Source organism: Eulemur rufifrons, chromosome 6 (genome assembly GCF_041146395.1).
Source record: "Eulemur rufifrons isolate Redbay chromosome 6, OSU_ERuf_1, whole genome shotgun sequence".
NCBI classification, from domain to species: domain Eukaryota; kingdom Metazoa; phylum Chordata; class Mammalia; order Primates; family Lemuridae; genus Eulemur; species Eulemur rufifrons.
Window position 1 is genome coordinate 29,144,089 of NC_090988.1, and position 25,879 is coordinate 29,169,967.

Genomic DNA, 25,879 nt, shown 5'->3' on the forward strand with positions numbered 1-25,879 from the left:
TAAATTGAGGATTTAAGTGGTTGCATAAACATATTTAATTAATATAAGTTATTATTTCTAAGATATTCTGAGATATTGAGCTGCCACCTCGATATTTTTACAGCCTAACAAAAAATAATTTAATTCAAACCTTAAGTGAGCCATTTCAAATCAGATTGATAACATCAGTTATGTAGTCTCACATACTCTATTTGCGTTCAGAAATATCTTTTTATTAGGTAAAGTCAGGAAAGAAGAATATACAGAGCCAGGTCGTATGACAGACTGGGAAGAACAGATGGAGGAGATTGCCTTTTCTGTGGCCAAGAGCAAGGATGAGAAATGTCCCAGGAAGCATTGGCCCAGGGTTGTAACTGGATGCTGATTGAAGTTATTTGTTTTCGTGTGGCAGACAGAAACACTAGGAACTGTTGGGCATGGAGTCAGCAGATGTGTTAGCCCTTATACCACAGTTCCACATAAAATGTCTTTGAAAACCTTTCCTGCCGCCACTCCTACCTTAAGAAAGCTTAGCCTTGACTAGAGGGGATGGTATCTCAATTAGGAAACATTCTATGAAACATGACCAAAAAAGGAGGAATAGGAAATAGAGGCATTGACAAGTCTAAATTGTACTAGAATAGGAGAAGTCAGTACCTACCTGAACTTTAACATTAGTGTTCAAGTTATAACTACTTGAAACAAACAAACAAACAAAAAAACCACTGGAAAAACTTAACTTAGAATGTATCAAAAACACCCACACTATATTTCATTGTATATATTATATATTGCATATTTTGCTTATCCATTCATCTGTTGATGGACGCTTGGGTTTTTTGTCGGTTTTAAAATTAGGGTATCTGTGTGTCTTCCCCTCTCCCCACCACCCCCAATGTAGGGTGTTAAAATATGCTTGTCAGAATACTGGTACATTATTGGTTATATATGTTGCAAAATTTCTCTTACTCTGCATCTAGCTTTTTTGCTCTCTTGTTTTGGTGTCTTTTAAAAAGAACAGACTTTCATAATTGGTTCAGTTTTAACATTTTTTTCTTTCTTTTTGACTAGCATTTTTATGTCTTGGCTAAGAATTCTTTGCTTACCCCAGTGTCATGGAGATATACACCTGTCTTCTATAAGCTATGCAGTTTGACCTTTCATATTTTGACCTGTTATTCAGCTATAAAAACAATGAGGTTCTTATACATGTTGCAAACATAGATGAACCTTGAAAACATTATGGTAAGTGAAATAAGACACAAAAGGACAAATAGTATATGATCTCACTTGTAGGATGTACTTAGAATATGCAAAGTCATAGATATAGATAGTAGATTAGAGGTTACCAGTGGCTGGGGGAAGAGGAAATGGTTGTAGAGTTTCTGTTTGAAGTGATGAAAAATTCTGGAAGTAGATTGTGATGATGGTTGCACAACATTGTGAATATAATTAATGCCACTGAATTGTACACTAAAATGGTTAAATGGAAAATTTTATATTAAATGTATTTTACTACAATTTTTAAAAATTGATAATGAAATATACAAAAAAACATCGAATTGTATACTTTAAATGGGTGAGTTATATGGTATATGAATATCTCAGTAAAGATGTTATAAAAAATATACACATGAATACACCATATGGGAAAAGCGGTTCCTAGATCAGGCTTGGCACATAATAGGTTTGTTCATTTATCTAATAAATAGGTATTAAGCACTTATTGCTTTGTTAATAAGCTGGACGTGCAGAAATGTGTATAGGAATCTCTACTAATGAGCCAGTCAGAATTCTCTTTGGCTGCCAACCTCTGCCAAATTTAACCATGGGCAGTGTAATTCGATCTGAACTAGCAACCCAGAAGGGATCTTTCAATATTTCCCCAGCCCTGCACTGAGAAAAAACAGTGATACCTTCTTTATGTCCATCTCACCCAGCTGTGTACCCAGGCCCATTATAAGCAGGACTGTGCTCCTCTTGATCCGGAGAACCATGTTCACCTGGTCTAAGGGGATGGTGAAGCCTGGTCCAGGAAGAAGGAAGCCTATGGATCAGCATGTAAAGTCATCACACTGAAGCGCACCTGGACCCTTGGAACTGCTCTGGGTTGCTGATCTGGGCAAAAGTCAGATTTAGGAGGGAAGATGCCAAGACACAGTCAAAATGTGATTCATAACGTAGTGGATCTGTACAATCCTTTGCAGCTTTCATACTGCATGTTTCTGATGCAAACTCCATTGGTCGATCTTTTGGGATGTCACAATGCCGTTATGAAAAAGAAACAAATGACAAGCAAGTAAAATCAAATTAAGAGTTAGTATATTGTCCTTCAAATATCATTTCATTCTGAAGTCTCTCCTCAGGCTATCATCCATTTTGACCACTCTATTGCAGAGGCTAAATCTCCCATTACAGTGAAATGACAACTGATACTCAAAATGATTTATTTTCAACGCAAACTTGTAGTTAGAACCTTTTAGTTGTTAGGCAGTCTGCTAGAGGTTAGGAAAATAAAGATATATAAGCTAGAATCCTGTTCTTGTTTTAGTAGAAGAGAAAAATAAATGTCAGAGGGGTAGTATCCTGGAAATGGATTAGATGCCCCGGAATGCAGGGGAGAAATTGGTGAATCAACAGCAGCAGTCTTGGGGAGGAAGGTTGCTCGAGCAGCCTTGAAGGATTAGTTGTAGTTCCTTAGGTAGACAAGGCCTCAGAAGAGGAAAAAAAAATGCATAGCACATGGGAAATGCTAAAAAGCGGAGTTTTTATTAATATAATGTAAATTGAAAGAAGTCAATAAATTAATTAAAGAATTGGATTTGAATTACCTAATTTTAAAATGTTAATGCTGTAACAATCTAGAGCTAAAACATTTATGGAAAATGTTCACCTCGGAGAGGGGTGTTTCACTTGTTACAAAGAAGTACTTTGTGCTTAGTTTATCAAAACAATGAATGATAGAGGTATAAGGATGTTTAAGAGTTATGTGCTAATGATAGTGCTGACAGTTATAAGAGAAAGGTATTTATTTTTAAATAAAATATACATATAGAGATTATATTTGTTTAGGATTTATATTTGCTCGGGAATGTCAGACTTTTTGGAACATACACCTATGTTAATAAAACTTCAGAAGGACAAATACTGTTTTATAGCTACTCTGAAACTCCCTGGCTCCAAATACTCCTTTTTGACATTGAAATTTTTTATAGACTGATTTATTGAGATATAATTTGCACATTGTAAAATTCACCATTTTTAGGTGTACAGGTCAAATTTTGACAAATATGAACAGTTGTGTCACCACCAAAATCAAGATATGAAATAAATTTGTCACCTGAAAATATCCCCATGTACTCAGCTGTAATCAGTCTCCTCCCCTATCCTCATGCCCTGGCCATACTGATCTGTTTTCTGTCCTTTTAGTTTTGCCTTTTTATGAATATCATATAAATGGAATCCTGCAGTATGTGTCTGGCTTCTCTCAGTACAATGCTTTGCAGATTCATCTATGTTGTTGCGTGTATCCATAATCCATTCATTTTTATTCCCGAATGGTTTTCCATTGTATGGAGAGCCTCTAATTTGCTTATCCATTCAAATGTCCATGGGCATGTGAGTTTTTCTATCTTTTTGGCTATTCTAGATAAAGCTCCTATGAACATTTGTATACAGGTCTGTGTTGTCATTTTTTTGGCATAAATACCTACCAGTGTGGTAAGTGTATGTTCCAAACTATTTTCCAAAGGGTCTAATCCTTTGCACATTCCCACCAACAATGTATGAGAGTTCCAGATGTTCCAAACCTTTGCCAGCATTCGCTGTTGTCAGTTCTTAATATTGTTTTTGTTGTGTAATTTTATCCATTTTAGTAGATATGTCTTGATATATCATTATGGTTTATATTTGTACCTCCCTAGTGACTACTGAGGTTGAGCATCTTTTCATTTGCTTTCGTGCTGTCCATACCTCTTCTTCAGCAAACTGTCTCTTCAAATCTCTTGCCCACCAAGTGTTGAATTGTTTTTATCATTGAATTGTAAAAGTTGTTTTTCACATATACATTTTGCAAATAATTTCTCCCAGTCTGAGGTTATCTTTTCAGTTTCTTAAAGTATTTGTCCAAGAGTTTTTAATTTTGGTGAGGTCCAGTTTATCAATTTGTTTTCTTTTATGGTTCATGCTTTTTGTGTTCTAATAAAGTGTTGACTAATCTTTGTCACAAAAATATTCTATATTTTCTTTTACAAGTTTATAGGCTCTATGTTTAGGTCTGTGATCATTTTAAGATAATTATTTTTGGATGGTGTAAGGTAAGGGTCGAAGTTATTTTCTTTGTATTTCTATGCCCTGTTGTTCCAGAATGATTTATTGAAAGACTAATCTTTCTATATTGGATTTTTGACATCTTTTTTTGCAAATCAATTGACCATACATATATATATATACACACATATATATATATACACATGGGTTTATTTCTAGACTCTATTACTGGACTCTGTTGTGTTCATGGATGTATATGGCTATCATTGTAATAATATTAAATTATCTTGTTTATTGCTACTTTGTAATAAGTCTTGAAAGCAAGTATTGTGAGACTTTCAATTTTGTTTTCTTCAATTGTTTTAGCTATTTCTGGCCCTTTGTTTTATGTATAAATTATAGACTCAGGTTGCCAGTTGTTACCACAAAAAATATTTCTGTAGAATTTTGTTTCGGATTACTTTGATTCTGTGTATCAAATTAGAAGGGATTGACATTTTAACATTATTGGCTTTTCTAATCCAATGTTCTTTAATTTTTCTTATTAATATCATGTAGTTTTATGCTTTCAAATCTTGCACATATTTTGTTAGATTCATCTTGAAGAACTTTGTGTTTTTTGATGATATTGGAAGTTTTTAAATTCAATTTCTAAGTATTCATTGCTAGTACATTAAAAATGCAGTGATTTTTATATGAAATAATTGTTTTAAACCTTTTATTAAAATATAAATATAAAAATAAATGATTGTTTTGCAATGCAATTTTTTATAAGTTTTCTGAGAAGCAACTGTCATGCTATAAAGGAAGAATATGTTTTTAAAGCATAAGATAGTTATACTAGCACTCAAACAAAAATATTTTTCACTTTCATCCATAATTAACCAAAACTAGTGTTCTGTTAGAATGTAAAAGTGATGATACTATTGGAGAAATTGTTTTTTTAATTTTTATTTTTACTTTAAACCTCAAAACAAGAAACACATTTTCTCCCATTCCATTTCCCCACTTACTCTCCCCTCCTCCTCTCCCCATCAGAAACCTTTGTGAAAGGTGAAAAATCTCTTGTTAAAATCAAGGAGCAGCTTGGAGAAAAAGGAAAATGAGCTTAGAAGTCAAAAAGACCTGGGGCTCAAATTTTGGCCTATACTTCAGATTACTGGATGACCTTAAAATCATTAAGTCCCTTCTCCGAGCCTTAAATTCTTCCTCTGCAAAATGAGGATAATACTTTCTTCCCAGGATTTTGTGAAATTAAATGAGGCAATAAATGCAGAGCACTTAGCATAGTTTTTATTGCATAGACAGGACTCAACAAAGGTCAGTTTTTAGTGGCTTTAAACAACATTAATTAATTCTCTCGTGGTCTGGAAGCTGAAGTTTGAAATCAAGGTGTTGGTGGGGTTGGTATCTTTTGGAGGTTCTGGGGGAGAATCTGTTCCGTGCCCCTCTCCTAGTCTCTGGTGAGTCCCAGCAGTCCTTGGTGTTCCATGGCTTGTGGCTGTTTTACTCCAGCCTCTGTCTCCATCTTCAGCTGGCCTTCCCCTTTGCGTCTCTGTCCCAAATCACTGTCTCCTTTCTCTTCTGAGAACACCAGTCATTGGATTTAGGGCCCACCCTAAACCCAGAATGATCTCATCCCAAGATCTTTAACCTAATTACATCTGCTGAGACCTTATTTCCGAATAAGGTCACATCCATAGATACCAGGATTAAGACTTGAACATGTTTTTGAGGGACCCTGTTCAACCCACTATAAATTTCTAGACAGAGATTAACTGTGAAAATAAAAATGTTACTTCACATTAAACAGTCTGTCATTGTTCCACATAGGTAAAGAATATAGAATAGACACAACTTGGACATAGGATGTGTTTATATTTGTAGATAATCTGACATGTATAGAGATTATTCTGTCCCTCGTTCCCATTTCCATATTTTAAAAATCCTTGCTGTTTGATAGACTTTATGTAAATAAAAGTAGCTATAGGTTTGGGGGTAAAGAGGATTTTTAGCAATTCTATGTCATATTATAGGTTAATCTTTTAATTTTGAGATGGGGTGAAGATTCTGACTCTGCTTGTTGATTTTTGTTTTTTATTAGGCATATTATTTTAAAAGGTAAAAAAGAACAGCTTAAATGAGAAATAGTACTCTCAGCATTTTATTTTTGTTTTGGGGTTTTTTTTTTTATTTGTTTGTTTGTTTTTCCTTCATATGAAGGAAGCACATCCAAATGAAGAGAGCAGGGTGGCAAAATACCATTTCTGTGGCAACGGTTCCATTATGCGTGTGCTTTAGTGGTAATTTCTGTAGTACATTGGATCAGTGTAGTGGACACCTTCAAAGCACTCAAACTGGGGAAATAACACATCAATATCTAGGTGTCACTTCAGCACAAATTCTGGAAAGTTTTCTCCAAGTAAAATATATTTTAAACTTATCACTTTCTCATAGTGTATTTCAGATTTTAAGAATAATAGATTTATGATTTATTTAACTTTTTCTTAATTCTTCAAATAATTATTTTTTCTATTACTACTAAAGAGTGATATTTACTACATAGATCCAACTAAATGCTAGGCACTATATTACTACTTCAATATGTTCTTTCTATTGCTTGAATTATTAATCCCATTTACAAATCAGGGAGCCAAAACTCAAGAAGTTAAAAAAAATTTATTCTCTTATTTAATAAATATTTATTAAACCAGGTACTATTCTAAGTATCAAACTTACAGCAAGAAATAAGACTGAGCTAGAAACTGACAGGGCTAGAATTCAAATGCACATCTGTATGACTCTAAAGTCTATGTTCCTTCCAGTAAATACCTGCTGCTGAATCTGGCTCTGTTTGCTAGACTGTTAATTCCTTATAAATGATTTATTTGAAATGAACTGGTGTTTTGTAGTACACTGGAGTAGCACATCCTTTTCTCTGCCAGAGAATTTGCTTTTGATCAGACATGACATTTGTGTAAAAGCCACTGGTAGGAACAAGTATATTTTGTATTAAAAAATCAAAATTAAAATAAATAAACTTTTATATGCCAGATGCTATTTGCATAATATTTTCTGAGTGATGGCTATTGTTTTTCTTAGTTTAAAGATAAGAAATTAGGTTTAGAAACGTTAAGGTATTTGCTCATGGCCTTAGAAACGTTGACACTTGCTCCGAGGCTGGTCCTCTCCACCTGTGCTTGGTTTCTCTCCTCCTCTTCTGGGATTCTTACCTTGACACTGCAGTTGTCTCCTCTATCTCTAGCCTATTTCCCTTTACTAGTAGTTTCTTTTTGACATTTCAACTTGCTCAAGTATGTTTCATCTAAAAACAAATAAACACTTTTCCCTTTACCCTTCTATTCCCCTCTAGCTAGTATTTTATTTCTCTTCCTCTCAAGAAAAACAAGTTGAGAGCATTCTCTACATTTGCCATCACTACTTTCTCCTGGCCTGTCTATTCTCCACCATCTTTATCTTCTTTTCTCCCTTTCTATTCTAATTGTGCTTTCCAAAGACTGGGCCAATGTGATGCTAAATATGGTACCTCATTGCTCATGTAATGATTTTATTTCTAATATGATTGAACATTTTTCATGTTCCTTACCCATTTTTCATGTGTGTGTTCGTGTTGCTTGTACAAGTATTTTGCCTATTTTCTTATTGAGGTTGCCTTAGTTCTTTTAAATTCACACATACTTAATGGGGAAAATAGATTATTTCATCATTCTTTGACCAACATTGGGCAGAACTAAGAAGTGAATACATCATCACTGGTAAAGGTCAACAGGGTATGTCTGGGTGAGAACATTGAGCAGCTAGACTGTGAAGGATACTGTGTAAATACACAGTTGTCATTTTTATCAAAGCTTCATTTCTCAGCAACATGAAGCTTTCCTCCTCCTTTGCAGGAATCATTTCCCAATAGTCAAAACCTAGTTATGAAATAAACATGTAACCTGGCTAAGCCAGTGTTTGTTGCTGCAGTATTTGGTATAGAGCTCTCTGGAGACTGGCCTGTGTGTCTCATGGTGTGCTGGAATGGTGGACAGCATGGGCTTCCAGCAAGTTTATCTTGGGAAATATGTCATGCCTCGTCTTTTGCTGGCCTCTTTTACTTTTTTTGTAATTCATGAACCTTCTACTTTCATAAATATCTCTGTGCTGCCTCTTGCTATAAATCTTTTTTATGTCTGTTATGTGACAGAGTACCATCATAACCAAGACTGTCCTGAAATTTGGAAGCCTCAGGAGTTTGGGGCATTGTTCCATCCAATTTTATAGATTCATCAGATTTTATGGTGAGCATGTGTTGTTTTGTGTCTCAGCATTGTATCTGGTTTGATTTCTTTGGATTATGCAAGTGTTTGTAAGGTCCTGCTCAGTTGAATATATATGCTTCTTGTTCTGTACCTTCTAGAAGAAACCATGTTCCAAATAGTTGATTTGGCCCTCTAAATTTATTTTTATGTGAATACAATTTGGTTTTATAGATGACTGAAATTACATTAAAGATATAAATAGTTTATCTTCAATTTATAGTTATTATGGCTAATTAACACATTTTCATAGGAACAGTGTACCAATATGAAGCATTTCAGTAATAAACTAAATATAATCTAGAAGCTCTGTGGGAAACTATTAATTTCTGTAGGAATTAATTGCCATCTCACTTGAGTTACATAAGTAATATGACCACAGTTTTTAAAATACACATTTATGGAAAGACAGACATATACAAAGGGTTAAATTTCAGTTATTTTGCATGGTACTTTTGCCCAACTATCTAAAATACAAGCGAGGACAAAATAATGTCTCCTTGGAGGAAAATTTGTACATTTTAAATGGACTTTTCTCAGCTTCTTAGTATTCTTTCTAAAAACTCTTGCAATATAAAAAGGGTCTATTTTTTCCCTTCTAAGGTGTCATTAGGAAATCAAATTAGATTGCTGTCCAACTTCAGTTCAGTCGACTGAGGTTCTTCAGAGGAGTTCACCATTCCAGATTTCATAATAAGAAAGTATTTGTTCAGTTAAATCATACGCATATCAACTAAATAATAGGAAAAGTACGACTTAAAATCATAAGATGGAAAGTCACAGTTAAGACCAATATTCTACCTCATAAACTACTTCACTGTGTTTTTGACAGTGAATAAAAATGTAGAAATTCTGTACTAGACACAGTTAGAATAAAGATCCCACTGGGTCTTTCTGACAAGAGCCATCAAGAAAGGAAGAAAGTTATATTGGAGATGTAAATTTAAAAGGGAAGAAGGAAGATCTTCTCTGACTTCTATATACAACCTATTCAGGACATTTTTTACAAAAGCAACCAGTTCCACAAGCCCCAGTGTGGATGGGGAGCTATCAGATTAGAAACAGGTTCATGATGACTCTGGGAATCAATGACATTGACACTAGAAGCAGAAACAACTCCCCCTGCTCATGTCAGACGTATTGCGTTAGCCCCCGTTGGACAGGAACAAACACACATCAAAAGAACCCACGTAGTCTCCTATTCTTACTGCACATCATTGAACAGACATGGACTGAGGACCTTCTGCATCATAGACAGTGTGCCAGGAGCTCCAAACCTTCCAGCTCATCAGTAATTAATAAATATTTATGGCGTCTCATGAGTAAAGAGCTAAATGTCACTTAAAAAGTAAAGAAAGGGCTTTCTAACCGTAGCATCTTTCATTTCATGAAGGATTCCTGGTAGTAAAATTAATGAAATAAGCTCCTTTCTTCTCTTCTTTCCTTAAGAGTTCTATTAGTCAGGATGGGCTAGGTTTTGCTGGATTTCTGTTGGGTTTTGTTCATTATTTTCCCTCAGAAGTGGGATGTCCGTATTGTGCTTTAAAATTAATGTTGCAATTCAAAAGCACATTGGCTTCAGCCATAAAAAGGGGTGAAACACTGGTACATGCTACAACATGGATAAGTCTTGAAAACATAAATGAAAGAAATCTAATACAAAAGGTCACGGATTATATGACTCTATTTAAATGAAATATTTAGGATACATAAATCCACAGAGACAAAACATAGATTGGTGATTGCTGGGGCAAGGAGGAGGGGCAATGTGGAGCAATTACTTAATGTATACAGGGTTTCCTTCTGCAGTAATGAAAATGTTTTGGAACTAGATAGAGTTAGTGGTTGCAAAGCATTGTGAATGTATTAACTGCCACTGAACTGTTCACTTTTAAAAGGCTAATTTTATGTTATGTATTTAACCTCACTTTAAAAATTGTCCCAAAAATATTTTGTTTACATAAAAGAAAAAAAAGCACATTGACTATGTATATATTTTTACTATATTTGTTTACATTTTATAGATGAAACAGTAGTGTTTATAATATCTGGAAGGCATTTTTATTCAATAAAGGTCAATAGTAAAACTATTTGAGATCTGTGTAATCACAGATTTCTTTTTTTTTAAGGAATCACCAAGTTACTATTAAAGATTTTCCCCTAGAATTTTTCCCATCTGCCTGTGTTCTCTCACTATACAATTGCCTGCCTTGAATTTTCTCCTCCCAGGAACATTTGTATTCATTTCTACTTTAGTTATTACTGTGATGTTGGAAGCTTGCGTTTGGTATAACTCCCACGGTGGAATCAGTTTGGAAAATCCATTCACATACTAGTCTTCTTTTTACACATCATTAATGAAGGTGTCAACTAGAAAGGTCACTAACAGCAATGCCTGCAGCACCCCACTGATCATTCGAGTAGAATTTGATGTATTGCCTTTAATAATTGCCTTGTCCCTGGCAACTAATTTTCAGTTCATGTTGGGGGCCTTATGGCCAATACAATTAAAATTAATTTTTCTCATTTTATGGTGGCAAGATGTAACCAAATACCATGCTGGCAATACCTGGGTACAAAACTTTCTTTGCTACTATTGCATATTATTGCTGATGGCATTTATGTTTGATCATTATATTAGTTAATGACAGTGGTTTCCATAATAATGAAGGACAAATATTTTATTTCCGTATCACCCTATGCTGGCTCTTCCTTTTCTTGGCCGTAATCTGTAGACTGTTTCACTGCTCGTTAGTACCTCTAAGGCCTGAGGAAATAACAAGGACAAACTCAACTTCTGTTCATTTTTCCTGGCTGGCAACCTATTATCAGTCTAAAAAATACTTTGGGAGACAAGAGTGAGGATTGATAGTGGTGAATTAAATGCATGTATGGTTTATCCATCAGTTTAATCCAGCTTCCCCTGACATAAACAATTAAGCTTATAGTTGGTCTTTGAGTTGGAAGGCCCCTTGGTGTGATCCTCTGTTCCTGTGTTTGTCACCAGGAGTGGGCACTGCTGGAGATTGGGGAGGGACAGTTGTTTATCTTTCAGGACTTTTCCATACCCTAAAAGACATTGAGTACCCTGGACCTTGGACACTAGATGCCAGTGGTCACCAGGACAAATTTCTGGATCCCTCAGAGTGAGACAGACCCACAGTCTTCTCTCACTGGACTGATGAGTAAACTGAGGCCCAGAAAGGTTTGGTGCCTTGTCTAAAGGAACATGTCCAGTAAGTGGCAAAATTGGTGTTAGAACCAAAATGTCCACTTATCTAGTCTAGTGCTCCTTCTATCAGCTAGTTGCATTTAAATTTTTTGAGTACAATCTCAAGTGAGCTCTCAGCATTGGTCTGAAATTCAATTATGTTTTCCTATTCAATTTACTCTCGTGTTCTAAAATGACTATTTCATACATTCTTCGTATTCCTTAATCTTTTAGCACTCCCTGCTTCCCTCCACTCCTTCTTATGTCACTGAGAAAATAGAAGATAGGGGAGACCAATGTCATCTTCACACCATCAATCCTGCCAGCCTACTGCATTATACCCATATGCTCTGCCTGCCTTCCTGTTGCAAGCAATGAACTCTTCCTACTCCTCCTTAAAGCCCAAATCCGCCCTCCTATGCAAGAATTGTGCCCCTTGATTTATCATTTATTCTCTCTTGCCTTTTCAGTTTCTCCATCCCATGGGATCATTCCCATCAATACATAACATACTGAAGTACCTTCATAGTAGAAGACATATTCTCATGGCCACTTCATCTACTGTGGTGTTTCTCTGCTTCCCAAAAGAATTCTTCCCTGAATAATTACTACTTCTCTCCAACCTCCTCCAATCTAGTTGGCAACGCACCCCCTTCAGACCCAGCTTTCTTCCCCCACCATCCCTGCAAATCACTCCTGTCAAAGTTACCCACTACCTCCCCCTTGCCAAATCCAGCCGCAGTTCTCAACCATCCTCCTAACCTCCTGGCCATATTTGACACAGTGACCACACCATTCTTCATGAAACATTTTCTTCATTTGTCCTCTTAGACATGATTTCCTTTATGTTTTATCTCCTGCCACACCGTTTACTCTTTCTCAGGCCCGTTCACTGGTTCCTCCTCATCTGCTCAACCTGTAGCTACTGTGCTTCTCAAGGGCCCAGTTCTTAGCCCATCTGTTTTTAACAAAGTAACCAGACAAAGCTTTAAAAAATAACTCAAATGTCTCTCCCTTGCTTAAAATCCCTTAAATCCCGTAACTTGGAATGAAATCCAAGCCGTTTGTTTAGAACTACAAGGCCTTACATAAACTAGCCCTTTTAGATTACTCTTTCACTCCCACCTCAACCACCCATCTTCTTGCTCTTCCTTGAATACTCTTAGTTTACTCCTGCAATGGGGTCTTTGTTTCTCCTTCCTGAAATGTTCGTCACGTAAACCTTCTCACAAGTTCCCCTCTCTCATCATCCAGGCTTCTCCTCAAATATTCTCCTCCTCACAGAAGCCTTCCCAGACTCTTTTATCTAAATTAGTATCCTCCCTTCTCCCATCCCTCTCTGTTCCCTTTGTGCTTTTCCTTATTCACAGAACATATCTCTGTCTGACATTGTATATTTATTTATTTGCTGTTCATGAGAGGTAATATGATAGAGTGATTAAACACATAGACTCTGAATCCCGCAGTCCCAGATACAGCCACTTGCCAGCTCTCTGACCTTGGACAAGTTACTTAACTTCTCTTTTCCGCAATATCTTAATCCTTAAAATAGGGGTGTTGTTTAATACTTACAGTTTGTTATAAAGTAAAATGAGTTAAAATATGTAACATGCTTACAATAAACAATTCACTTGGTGAATGTTATATAAATGATAGGTATTATCATTATTTTTTATTATTGTTTGAAACTTGCATTGAAAAATAAGCTTCAAGAGGATGACTGCTTTGTCATTCTTGTGCACCATTGTTTTTCTAACCACTGAAGCAGTGCTTGGTTCATTGTATAACTCTCAATGTCCACTTTTTGAGTGACCAAATGAATGACCTGCCACTAATTGGATTTACATCTCAACATACTCTCAAATTGCACTCGTGGCCTGAAAACAAGATAGCTTTGAGAACGGCCTGTACTAGTCACAAAGGTTAGTCTGTCAAGAACAAGAAGTGACTTGCAATTCTTGTAAAATAAAACATCCACATCTGTTCTCGCTCTCAGTAGGGTTTTAGTGACCTTCCAATTAGGTTGGTTTGTGTTAAGACCTTTTCACTCATATGGACATCGTGGGGAGAATAGGAAGGTAGGGATTGATTGAACTGAACTAGGAGACAACAATGGTGAGTTAAAAGGACTAGCTTTGTTCATCCAAGCAAGAGGAGAGCAGAAAAATAAATGAATGGTAGAATTAGAATTGGGGTTTGAATGTTTAGCTTTGTCTCTTTGTTTTTATAATCATTTTAAAATTCTTTGGAAAATTGTTTCTTAATCTTTTCTATTGGGAATTGAAGTTTCATTTTTACCTAGCTGGCCAGATTCATCTGGGTCAGTAAGTTACCCTCAAGATGAAAACATGGTCTCCTTAGAGAGGGCCTTGGCATGCCTGAGATTTTTAGAATATCCAATAAAGTTACTAAAATGCAACCAAATATAATATAGAAAAGCATTCCTATAAGAGAGATACTGACAGGTTGTTACTGATGAGATGTTATGTATGGAATCCAGAAATCACTGTAGTACTCTCAAAAATGTGTACTAGATTACTCATTTATATTTTGGTAGACTAAAATAAATCAGTGGCTTCCTAATCACTATCAAAGTTATAAAAGGTTTACCTTAGCTATGTACTATAAATCATTTGGCCAACTATGAATGAATATAATGCATTTAATTTAACCAATCACCTTCACCCTTTCTCCATGGCATCCCAACTGAATCAGGGTGCTGAATCACGAACCCATTCTCAGAACTTGCTGTAGGACTTTAACACATCCATTTTGTTGGCTGCCAAGCTTTTTAGACCTTCACAAAACTATAGAAAGTTATAGTGCAATGGAAATTTGAAACTAACTTCCACATGTGCCACAACGTAAAATACGTTTAGAATGTTTTTCAAAAGGAGAAAGAATTTAAAAGTGTATTCTCACTGGTCTTACTTTGCAATTTTTGCTTAATTTTTAAAAATAATTTAACCTGAATTACTGAGAATAGATAGCATGCGAAGATTTTCGTATTTTTTATAAAACTTAAACAGATTTGCTGTTGAATATTTAACTGAAAAAGAGCAAGCAGTTTTTTTAGTTTCTTGTATTAATGAAGACATTCATTATATAATGAGGCTTTGACAGTGGAGGCCCTGCCATATGGGGACATAAACTCCTATAGCTATGGAATATCAGTGAGATCGTTTTCTGTCAATTATTGTTTTGGAGTCCAAGTGATGGCAGTTGGCAATGTTTGAACAGATATCATTGTTTCCATTTTAGTCTAACTGCCCATCTGTTGCTTTAACTTTATGCAGTCATTTCTGATAGAATGAAGCCTACAGCGCTGGCTCTAGTATTTCTATATAAAATTTTTCTTAATATCATTTAGTTCTGAACTCATGATGAGATGGACCCTAAGTAAAGATATTAACAGTGAAAACCAGAAAAAAAAAGACAACTTGTACACGTTTTTGATGTTCCATTGATGTCATCAACTTCACAATGCCACTCTCCTTCAATTCTGTGACCGCTGCCCTTGTCACAGGTTTTATTGTCCTTCTAGTAGCAGAGGTAAAGGTCTCGCCTTGCCATTTTACTTTGCTTTATATTATTTGGGACACTGGGTGTGAGTGGCTGACCTATTTTTCCTTAGGACCTTCTCAGACCTCTGCTTTCATGGCAACATGACAATCTGGTCATGTCTTCCTCTCTTTACCTGCCAGTCCCTGGACTCTTTACAGCTTCCACCACAGAATCCTGGACTCTCCACACTTCTTCCTCTTCTCAATCAGACACTCCGCAAAGCTCCTTCTTCTAGGTATCCTCTACTATCCGTAAGCACATCTCTTTATCAAAAAGCAGCTTGTCTTTTATCTCTCTGTTTTGTGCAGTCCTATCTTACAATCTCTTTATTGTATTTTGACCTTTCATAACTCCATGACAGCTTAAAATAATTGAGAAGGTAACATCATTATTTATTTGTGCTTCTTCTGAGGTTTCTGCGCCTTTGTTCAAATATTCTTTTAAAAACTCAGAATGTCAAAACTGAGGATTTACTTTGAGACTTAAATTCGGCCTATCACTGTCCTTACTATTAGTGTAAAAAAGAGTATAATTTTGTCTTTTCAGTGCTTTTCCAGGATAATCCAAGTTCGTAGATAATTTAAATATTTACTTTGACTATCCCATGCCCCCATTTTCTGATGTCCATTTCTACTCATTTCATTTTTTTAGTTGCATAAACACACACCATTTCCAAGGAGACTTGAAAATTAAAGAAGTTTCATCAACTTCAGCTGTAGTATGAATTTTCTTTAAAAACTTACAGGAGTTTTTTATTAAATTATTTTAGTATTTCTTAAAATGTGTTTTTCTTATAATTTTTAAAATGTTTAACTTTACAGTCCACAAATATTTAATAAATGAGTTTAAATAAGGTTGTATGGCCCATATAAATAAGGGGTTTGTTAGGACTTGTTAATTTCAGCATAGACATACACTGATCATTGATCATTCTGGCCTACTAAATTTGTAACTTGTTTAGAGGTGCACAGCATGCCCATGAACATAAAATTAAAAGTTCACTTATAACACCGTACAGTGACCAACCATCCTGGTTTGCCTGAGAACTGAAGGGGTTACTTGGATGCAGGAATATCAGTTTTGAAACCTGTATAGTCCCAGGCACACTGGGATGAGATGACCACTGCAAACACTAGTTACATTGCCCTTAGAATGGAACCACTGGCGACTCTACCAGATTAAAAGTACTTTAAGGGTTTATTTTGTAGATCATTTACATTTAAACCTATACATATAAATATCAATTATAGTGTTAACCCAGAATATATTTATTCTAAGTATTTAAAAATGATCTTACTATCCTTATGTGATTTAATTTTACCTTATATGTATATAAGAACTAAATCAAGTTTTTAAAAAAGTCACATTTTCTCTACATTAGCTTATTAATAACATGTGAGACCTTGTCCATTTATTCATTCATATGATCTATATTTATTAAGCAGATGCTGTTTGCCTCACATAAAACACGAAGGACTGTAGATATAATTATTAACATGATTATGACCACTCCAGAATATCCCAGCACTTACTGGATTTCTGTTAGTAATTGGGGGTCCCATTCTAGGTTTTATAAATGCCCAAATATTTATATAATTGCCATCTGGTTGGTGTCTCATTGTCCTCGAGAACCCTGCTCTATTATTACCTGGAATTAAAGTATGCGACAAATGTTTTGTCAGATTAACTCATCTCTGACTGTTAATTTCTTGTGACTCTTTTGCTGGTTGTTCATCTATTATGTAAGCCCCACATCCTTTTCATTAACTCTGTGAGAGAAGTATTTATTTACAATTGCCGAACTCTACTCCAGGATTAAGCCCATTACAGTAGCACCTTGACTGCAGTGCCACTGAGGATCAAGGCAGAAACAGACCACAGACTTCACCTTGAAGTTTAGCCTAAGAATCAGCCATATGCTGACTCTGGGTTGATAAGCTGGGTCATTAAAAAGGGACCCTGGAGGACTCACCTTTGAGGAAATAATAAATTCTCAGCTGTCCTTAGTTGCAGCTCACAACACTACTTGAGGACCAGAAATCGGTTGCTGCATTGAGGAAACCCAGCACCTAAAAGTCCTGACATACAGCAGGTGGTTAATAGGATTCTGTTGAATAGATGTTGTATTGCTGTAGTTAATGTCCCAAGTGGGAAGCAGGAGCCATTCCTCTCAACTCCATATTTTATATTCTACGTTTCACCACTGCTGAATATTATTTTCAAATATTTTACCCTGCATTTTTTTTCTAGTTTCTCTAACTGGACTTTTAAGTTCTTTATAGGCTAAAACTATGACTTACACTTCCTTGTCATTCTGCATGATTTAGGCCAGGGGTGGGGAAACTGCGGCCTTTTCACTGAATCCAAATTTTACAGAACAAATCCTTTTATTATAATTAATACATTTTTCTTTGTCTTTTACATTTTTATTTCATTTTTAAAATGAATGTATTTAAAATGCCAAAGAATAAAACAAGTTTCAATGAAATAATCCTCCCAGATTGAAAGGCACAATTAGAACATCAGTAAACCCTAAGGACTAAGTTGACAGCTGCTACGCTCATGATTTAGTTCTAACTTCCCCCACCTGACTAGCACCACTATTGCACAAGGCTAGTTGGCGAGAGTTTATGGGGGTCTGGTACACCAGTCTGTTATCAGCTTTTGACAGTGGTGTATGGTGTTTCTGTTTGAAGTGGAATTTGTGAATAGTTGCACAGCTTGACAGTATTTTTTAATTCTCTCTGCTTAACGGCACATCATGTCAAAGAAGACCAAGAGAATGCTGAAGGAAGAAAACAGATTTTTAAATGAGGATTAGGGATTGCAATATTATCTTATTCCTGCTAAAGATAAGATTATTTGCTTGCTTTGTGATACTGCAATATCATTAAAGAAATTCAGTGCTCGCCAGCATTATATTGATAACACTCATAAGGACCACAGATATTTTAAATTAGAGGGGGAGGTGCAAAAGATTGTATTGCAGAAATTAAAAGATGAAAAGCAAAAAGCAAAGACAATTCTTTCAAGCAGCAATACGACCTGGAAACAATGCCACTGAAGCAACTACTTTATAAGTTTATAAAGTAGCTTACATATTCGGGAAAAAAGGGAAGCCATTCAGTGATGTAGAAATTGTGAAAGAATGTATTGTCGAAGTTGTGGGATGCTTAGACCCTGATAACATATCAAAGTACAAACAACTGCCTCTTTCAAAGAGAACCATAGCTGATTGGCAGCATGAATTAGCCTTCAACTTAACAGAACAACTTCATACAATACTTCAACAGGAAAATATATATTATTCAATCACTTTAGATGAATCAACTGATACTGCTGACTCAGTGCAGATTTTATACTTCATTCTGGTCATAATAGATATTCTTTGCTACAAAGAATTACTCACTTTGGGAACTCTTGCAAACAGAACAGGGGAAATAGATATCTTCAACCACTTTCAAGATAAATGTCGTGAAGTTGGACTGACTTTGGTAAATTTAGTCAGTGTATGTACAGATGGTGCACCTTCCATGACAGGGAAACATGAACGGTTTATTGCACAGATAAAAAAAAAAAGTGTTAATAAATCCAGATGCTTTCATTTCTTCTCATTGTATCTTGCATTAGGAAAATCTCTGTGCTAAAGCTACTATTTTAAGTGACACTTTGCAGCAAGTTATAAGTATTGTTAACTGCATTCCTGCAAATGCAACACAGCATGGTCAGTTTTGTAACATGCTAAAGTTGAAGGATGAGGTAGGTATTCAGCATGGATTTGCCTTATCATTCTAAAGTATGTTGGCAGTCTCAGGGACAGGTATTAGTCAAAATTTTATCTCTGCAAAAACAGATAGTTAAGAGTGCGATGTGTACTGTCTAGGGAATGGACACACTTGAAGCTCAGACTCAGGGGGGGGGCATGGGCAATATATATAACCTGAACTTTTGTACCCTCATAATGAGCTGAAATTAAAAAAAAATAATAAAAATATAAAAAATAAATAAAATAAAAATTTATGAAGAACAGAATCAGCAATGTGAATTATTGAAATAAGAGTTCTATAGGAATGCAGCATTTCTGTGTCATATCATGTCAAATCAATATGACTTGAATATTTCTTTGTAAGGTAAACCTAAGTCTATATCATGATATGTAGCAAAAAATCCAAGCATTTTGAAAAAAGCTTTCTTTTTTCAAAACAATTCTTCAAAAGGAAATTTCAGATGAACATTATTCCCAGTTAACAAAAGTCATTAATGAGCAGGATGATATATGCAAATCATTTGAGGACTATGCATCTGTTATAGACCTATTAATTGGAAAATACCATGAAAGTTTCACTGACTTTGAGAATCATGACATCACACTCAAATTAGCATTTCAGCCTCACCTAGTTGATATCACCAAGGCACCTAGAGAACTACAGATGGAATTGATTGAGCTCTCAGTAGATGACAGTTTAAAGTCATTGTTTAATGCTAAGAAAGATCCCATTGAAATATGGAAAAATACAGTAGAATACCCACACCTTTGGCAACATGCTAGAAAAAATGTTTTCTATCTTTTCAGCCACTTATTATCATGAATCTATTAATATATTCTCCTACCTAACCCAAATCAGGATGCCCTTAAGGTCACAAATAACTGATACCCATTTAGAGCCGTCGTCCCCAACCATTTTGGCATCAGGGACCAGTTTCCTGAAAGACAATTTTTCCGTAGACTGAGGTGGGGAAGTGGATGGCTTCGGGATGATTCAAGCGCATTACATGTATTGTGCAGTCAAACCTCTCTGTTAATGATAATCTATATTTGCATCTGCTCCCCAGTGTTAGCATCACCACCTGAGCTCCACCTCGGATCATCAGGCTTTAGATTCTCATAAGGAGTGTGCAACCTAGATCCCTCACATGCGCAGTTTACAGTAGGGTTCAAGCACCCATGAGAATCTAATTCCCCCACTGATCTGACAGGAGGTGGAGCTTATGCAGTAATGTAAGCAATGGGGAGCTGCTGTAAATACAGATGAAGCTTCGCTCACTTGCCCGCTGTTCACCTCCCACTGTGCAACCTGGTTCCTAACAGGCCATGGAGCAGAACCAGTCCATGGCCCAGGGGTTGGGGACCACAGATCTAGAGGATCAACTGAAACTACAGACCTCCATGCTACAACCAAATATTCAAATGTTTTCCAACAAAAAGCAGGCACAACAAAGTCATTAAAAGGTTAGTTAACTTTATCACATTGGCTGCCACGCTAGAAAAAAAATTTTCCTTGGGGCCACAGTGTTTTATTATGAAAACAAAATAAAAACTTTGGAAACAAAACAATCCTTTCTAATTTAATGAAAAATTTATTATTTTTTATTGTTTTCTGTGCATGAGTTATATGCAACTTGACAAATAGTTCTCACAGTTCCCATGGTGAAGAGACGTGTGAATTACATATGCTTCATGAGGTCCTGGACTCAAAACTAATGTGAGTTAAATACAACTCACATGGCAGTTAATGTGTTAAAATTAATAAAGTTTTCATTTTTTAAAATTATTAAGTACACTGTAGTGAGACTTTTATAAAATAATGTACATTTTTAAGTAGATCTAATTGAAGTTTCTTGAATGCGGCCTTATTTGATTACAGATAAATTAATTTATGCAAACTTCCAGCATGAAAATGTTCCCCCACCCCTGACTTAGGCCAATGACAAGACCCTTGAAAAAATAGATTGAATTTATAGTGACATGTATGAATGCAAAACACTGACACTTTTTGACTGATAGGCTAATTGAATCTCTAGACATGACATGAATTTGAAAGGGAGAATATGTGAATTAATGTGATTTTAAATTAATTTTCCTCTTCATCTCAAAGGATCCTTGTAGTGAAGCCCTGGTAGAGTAAGATTTCATAATGGTGATTGATGTCATAGGGTAAGAATTTGATGGATTCAAGTGATTATTTACCTGGAATATGTTTATTTGGTAATCATCGTCTATTTTATTTGGACAGGGCATCAATACATCAATTAACAGTAGAAAAATATTCCCTTTACATCTGAAGCATAGCCTACATTGCCTCCTAGGCACATAGGAGGGAATCACCTTGTGATTTTTTATAAGCATGTTCATAAAATAAACTTTACTGATTAGAAATATGGAAAAACCAAATTTTTGAAAGTCTTTCTTCAAAGAAAGAAAGCAAACAATCATCAAAAAACATTCCCCAGGGTTACATGAGACAAAGCCACCCCAGGTGTACCATCTCAACAGCCTGTTAAACGGATCCTGTGAGGAACGCTCAGAAGACACAGCAAAACTGCAAGTTCCATTTTTTCTAATAACAGACCCTTAGAAATTCTGAGATTCTAACAGGCGGACCCAGGTGCAGAAACAAGCTGGGGTTCAAAAGCAAGTTGAACTCAGCTTTGTTGTGAAAATATTTTTATTTTTAGATAACTTGCCAAGGATGAATAAAGTGTTTTGGAACAGTAGCTGACCCGTAATCTTACCCTCGTCCTCACCCACCATATAAAAGAATACTTAGACTGAGAAAGAATCGGTTAAAATCAACCCAGACTTCTGTGTGTGTTTGGTTTTTTGTTGTTTTTTCCTTCCTCCTCCACCTATCTTTGCGTTTATTCTTCTCCTTTGGTTTTACCTGCTCTTGCCAACCTCAAAGAATAATTAGGAATGTTAGCATTGTTTAACAGTTTTGTCATCAGTTTCCTGGTGTGAGTCCCATATCACTCTCATCATTTACTCAAGCATTTCTTTATGGAATGTTAGATGTCAGCAAATGACCCTCTTATAATTGGCATTCTGAAAGAAGCACAATTGTTCTTTTAACTAAAAAGGCAACATTTAGTACCTGCAGTGAAGATGAATTCATACATGCCGACATCCATTTGTCTTTTTTCTTTTGGGGGAATAGATTGCCCTCTAGAAACAAGAGAAATTTTATGACTAGATATTTTAAGAAAAAGGTCAAGATTATATGTTCTACTTATTTCAAACAACATCAGTCTTCTGGTTTAATTGCACCAGAATGCATTACTGTAGTCTTGAAATAAATGTTTATCATAATAGTGATTTTATTTTAGGTAAGATGGGTATTTAAATTGGTATTAGATGAAACCAAGGATTTTTTAAGTGGCTTGTTATTTTAAACAGAGTAGGTCTATTTCATCATGTGGTCTACTTCATCCTGATTTCTAATAGGAAGAAAGAAAATGAAGATTTCTTCATCCATTTCCAAGTAGTAAATTTCCAGTGGTAGATGTTTATAAGTTGTACATTAGCAAGCTGAACTTTAAGAGGAAGTTAAGGACTTTTTTCCAGCATCAGTGATGGATATTTTAAACATATTGAGACAGTATTTACTGGCTTATTTTAAAAATAACTCCCAATATAAAATTTATTCTTTTGTGCCTATTAATGTATTAATTTCATGCCTACTCTTTTTGTTCTTAGTTGGTTACAAATCTGTCTTCTATCTTTACTAGGTTATAATCACCTTGATGTCTGTAACTGTAACTTACTCATTTCCATGTTTATAAAAACCTGGCTTGGGACTTATTTCATGGGCGTTCAATAAATAATTGTTGAGTATATTCTGACTCCTGCCACTTTGTTGTCATTTGTATTGGTAGTGTTTTGATTGTTTCCATAAAATAAAATATTATAACAATTTTGCATCTTTTGCACCAGTATCTAGAATAAAATATGTCAGTCAGGTAAAGAAGTTACATAGTGAAAAGAACTTAGCATTTGAAAACAGAAAGATTTGAATCAGTCAGTCTGGTAGTTCCGTCAGTGTTTTGTAAATTGTGTAAAGGATATCTTGGTGGGATACATAAAGTATAATTTTTAAAAGGAAATAGGCTAAGAAAACAAAGCATTTTATATTGTTTCAAGAATCTTTTTTGTTTCAGTTATATACAGAGACATATATAGAGAGAAAGACATACATCTGTGTGTGTGTATGTGTGTGTAAAACTGGGCCACAATGTAAAATGTAGGTAGTCATCAAAAAAGTTAAAAAAATACTGAGCTTTGGATATTTGAATGTTACTGATAATTCTGAGCCTCACATTCTTCATCTGCAAATGGAGTTAAGAATAACTATTTTGAAGGTTTATTATGAGGATTAAGGGCAGTAATATATGCAAAGTACCTTGCACAGCATTGATATATATAGAAGACAAACAAAAGATGTTGGCTTTTACCAAAACTAATACATTTAAAATTTAATTGATCAGGACCCTTTTAAGTGTACACAGAATTGCATCAAGACTTTAAATGCATTAAACTAATTTTTAAAATACTTTCTGATTTGAAAGACAATGATTTTTAAAAATTTATTAATAAGGACATTGCTTAATTAATTCACTTTGTTTACTGATTTTTCTTTGAGGTCATCCCTTTTCAATTCAGTGTAAGTGTTTTTAATTTACTCATCCATTCACTCAAGTAATATTTTCAGAAGTTGGAATACATCCAAAGAAACATGACAGAAACTTTTAGGAGAATCCAAACTTGACCTACGAAGAACAGTTAAAGAATCTGGTGAAAGCCGATGGAAAAAATATGTAGGATGATACTGATTTCATGTATTAAAAGGATTGCCTCATACCAGAAAGATAAAATACATGCATTCTTGGCAGAAGGAAGAATGAAGACCAATTTATTGGAAGTTGTGGGACAGTAGATTTCAGCTCAAAATAAGATACAAAGAATTATACCTGAGACTTATTCCAAAACATTATAGCTACCCTAGAAGGTATTTTCCTCTGAGAAAACAGAGTGGGTATGGTTAGATTTGATATCATGTAAATTATCTTTTACCTTGAAGATTCTGTGATTTTTAGACTAGCTTTTTTGGGCCACATATCCTGATAGGCCATATAATAAACTTTGGTTTGACATTGAAGAGTCCCATGTGACATATGCAAATCAGACATTTTTTGCATAAATAGACCTTAAAATTGAGTCCAGAAGAAGATGCTAAGGATCCTGCATATTTTTATCTGTGAAAGAATCTATGAATTTATCAGGTTGCTTATTGCTGACTTTATTCTGAATGTCTTCTTTTTTCATTTATTGCATTTGTCTTGAGTGCTTAATTAGAAACAAAAGTAGAAATCTATCCATTTGGTCATTTTTAGCAATTCTAGGTGTAAATCTTGGTGCAAATATAGACAAGACTGGTGATTGTGAGTATGGGAACACCTATCAGAAAGCAGAAAACTTAGAGGTGAGCTGAAAGAGAAGAGTAACTCTTTTTAGAAAGAAGGTGATTAGTATCACCAAGAAGCAAACCCAAAAAAGGAATATGGTGATTATAGGGGAGGATTTATCTGTAGCTTTGGGGAATGCTTTCAGTGGCTTTAGATCTTCTTGGGAAAATAGCATAACTTAAAAGATATCCTAGATCATAATGGAGTTTTAGCACCTGAAAAGTGACTTCCTTCACCTCTGAAACAATTTATAAATGAGGAATCTGAACTATAAAGTTGGCGAACTGATTGTCAAAGTAGTGTAGAGCTAGGATCAAAACATATGCTTCTTGACTTTGAATCCACTGTTCTAATACCAGTCTTGCTGAATTATTGTCCTGAAACATTTCCCTTGCATCTGATGGCCCCAGGTAGCAGAACCTTTTCTCTCAGGTGTTTTAGCCATGGGTTGTAATTAGGTCTAGGATCTTCCATTTCTCACTATCAGTAGTAATGAAGAGTTGCTTTGTCTGAACAAATTATTCTGAAGGAGGCCTTAGAGATCTTCTCATTCAGAATTTTTCAAATGTTATTTTAACAGTGAAGCCCTTTGTTCAAATAGTATTTATGCAGGAGGAGCTAATATATAAAGCAGACTTTTAAAAAGGGTAGATGATCCTGTTGAAATGAGTATTAAGCAACTTGGACCACTGCCTGCTCCTACCTCTCACTCCACCACCATAGAACCACTAGGCTCCCCAAGAAGTACCATAATTTAAAAAAAAAAAAATCTAATTTATTGCCTTTGTTTTACAACCAAGTTTTCCTTAAATGCAGGGGAAAGAGAAAATTAATTTAGGACAGCCTAGGAGAAAATTTATTCTGTGTAATATGGCCCTTAGCAGGGGATTGCAGTGAGCGTGACTCCAGGCGAATCCAGGGGATGGGAAGATGTAAGTAACTATGAGGAAAGTGGCCCTTATGCTGCTCAAAACAGATGTAAATATTAATCAATTTAAGGGTATAAATGACCCATCATTTCTAATACTTTTCCCACAGAAAACAAAATCTGTGAAAATAGACATATTTCTCTGAATATAAATAACTGTTAGTGCTGATGTGAAATAATTTCATGTAAATGCCTTGTAAGGTCTGCAGCAATGGCTTTTTTCCAGGGAATTCTGCAAAATAGTAAGTGGTTTGGACAAGCCACCCTGTAATCTAATAGGAGAGTGTCTTTAAAAGAAGAGGCTGGTTTTCCTTTTTATGGGTTTTCTGGAAATCAGCTGGAGCCTCCAGACCCAGGATGAGGTTCAGT

General features: G+C 35.3%; 1 protein-coding gene across 2 annotated transcripts in view; it reads left to right on the forward strand.

Annotated features, from left to right (window-relative positions):
* PDGFD (platelet derived growth factor D) overlaps positions 1-25,879 on the forward strand; it is a 223,476-nt gene that overhangs the window by 90,963 nt on the left and 106,634 nt on the right. The gene's annotated exons all lie outside the window — the stretch shown is intronic.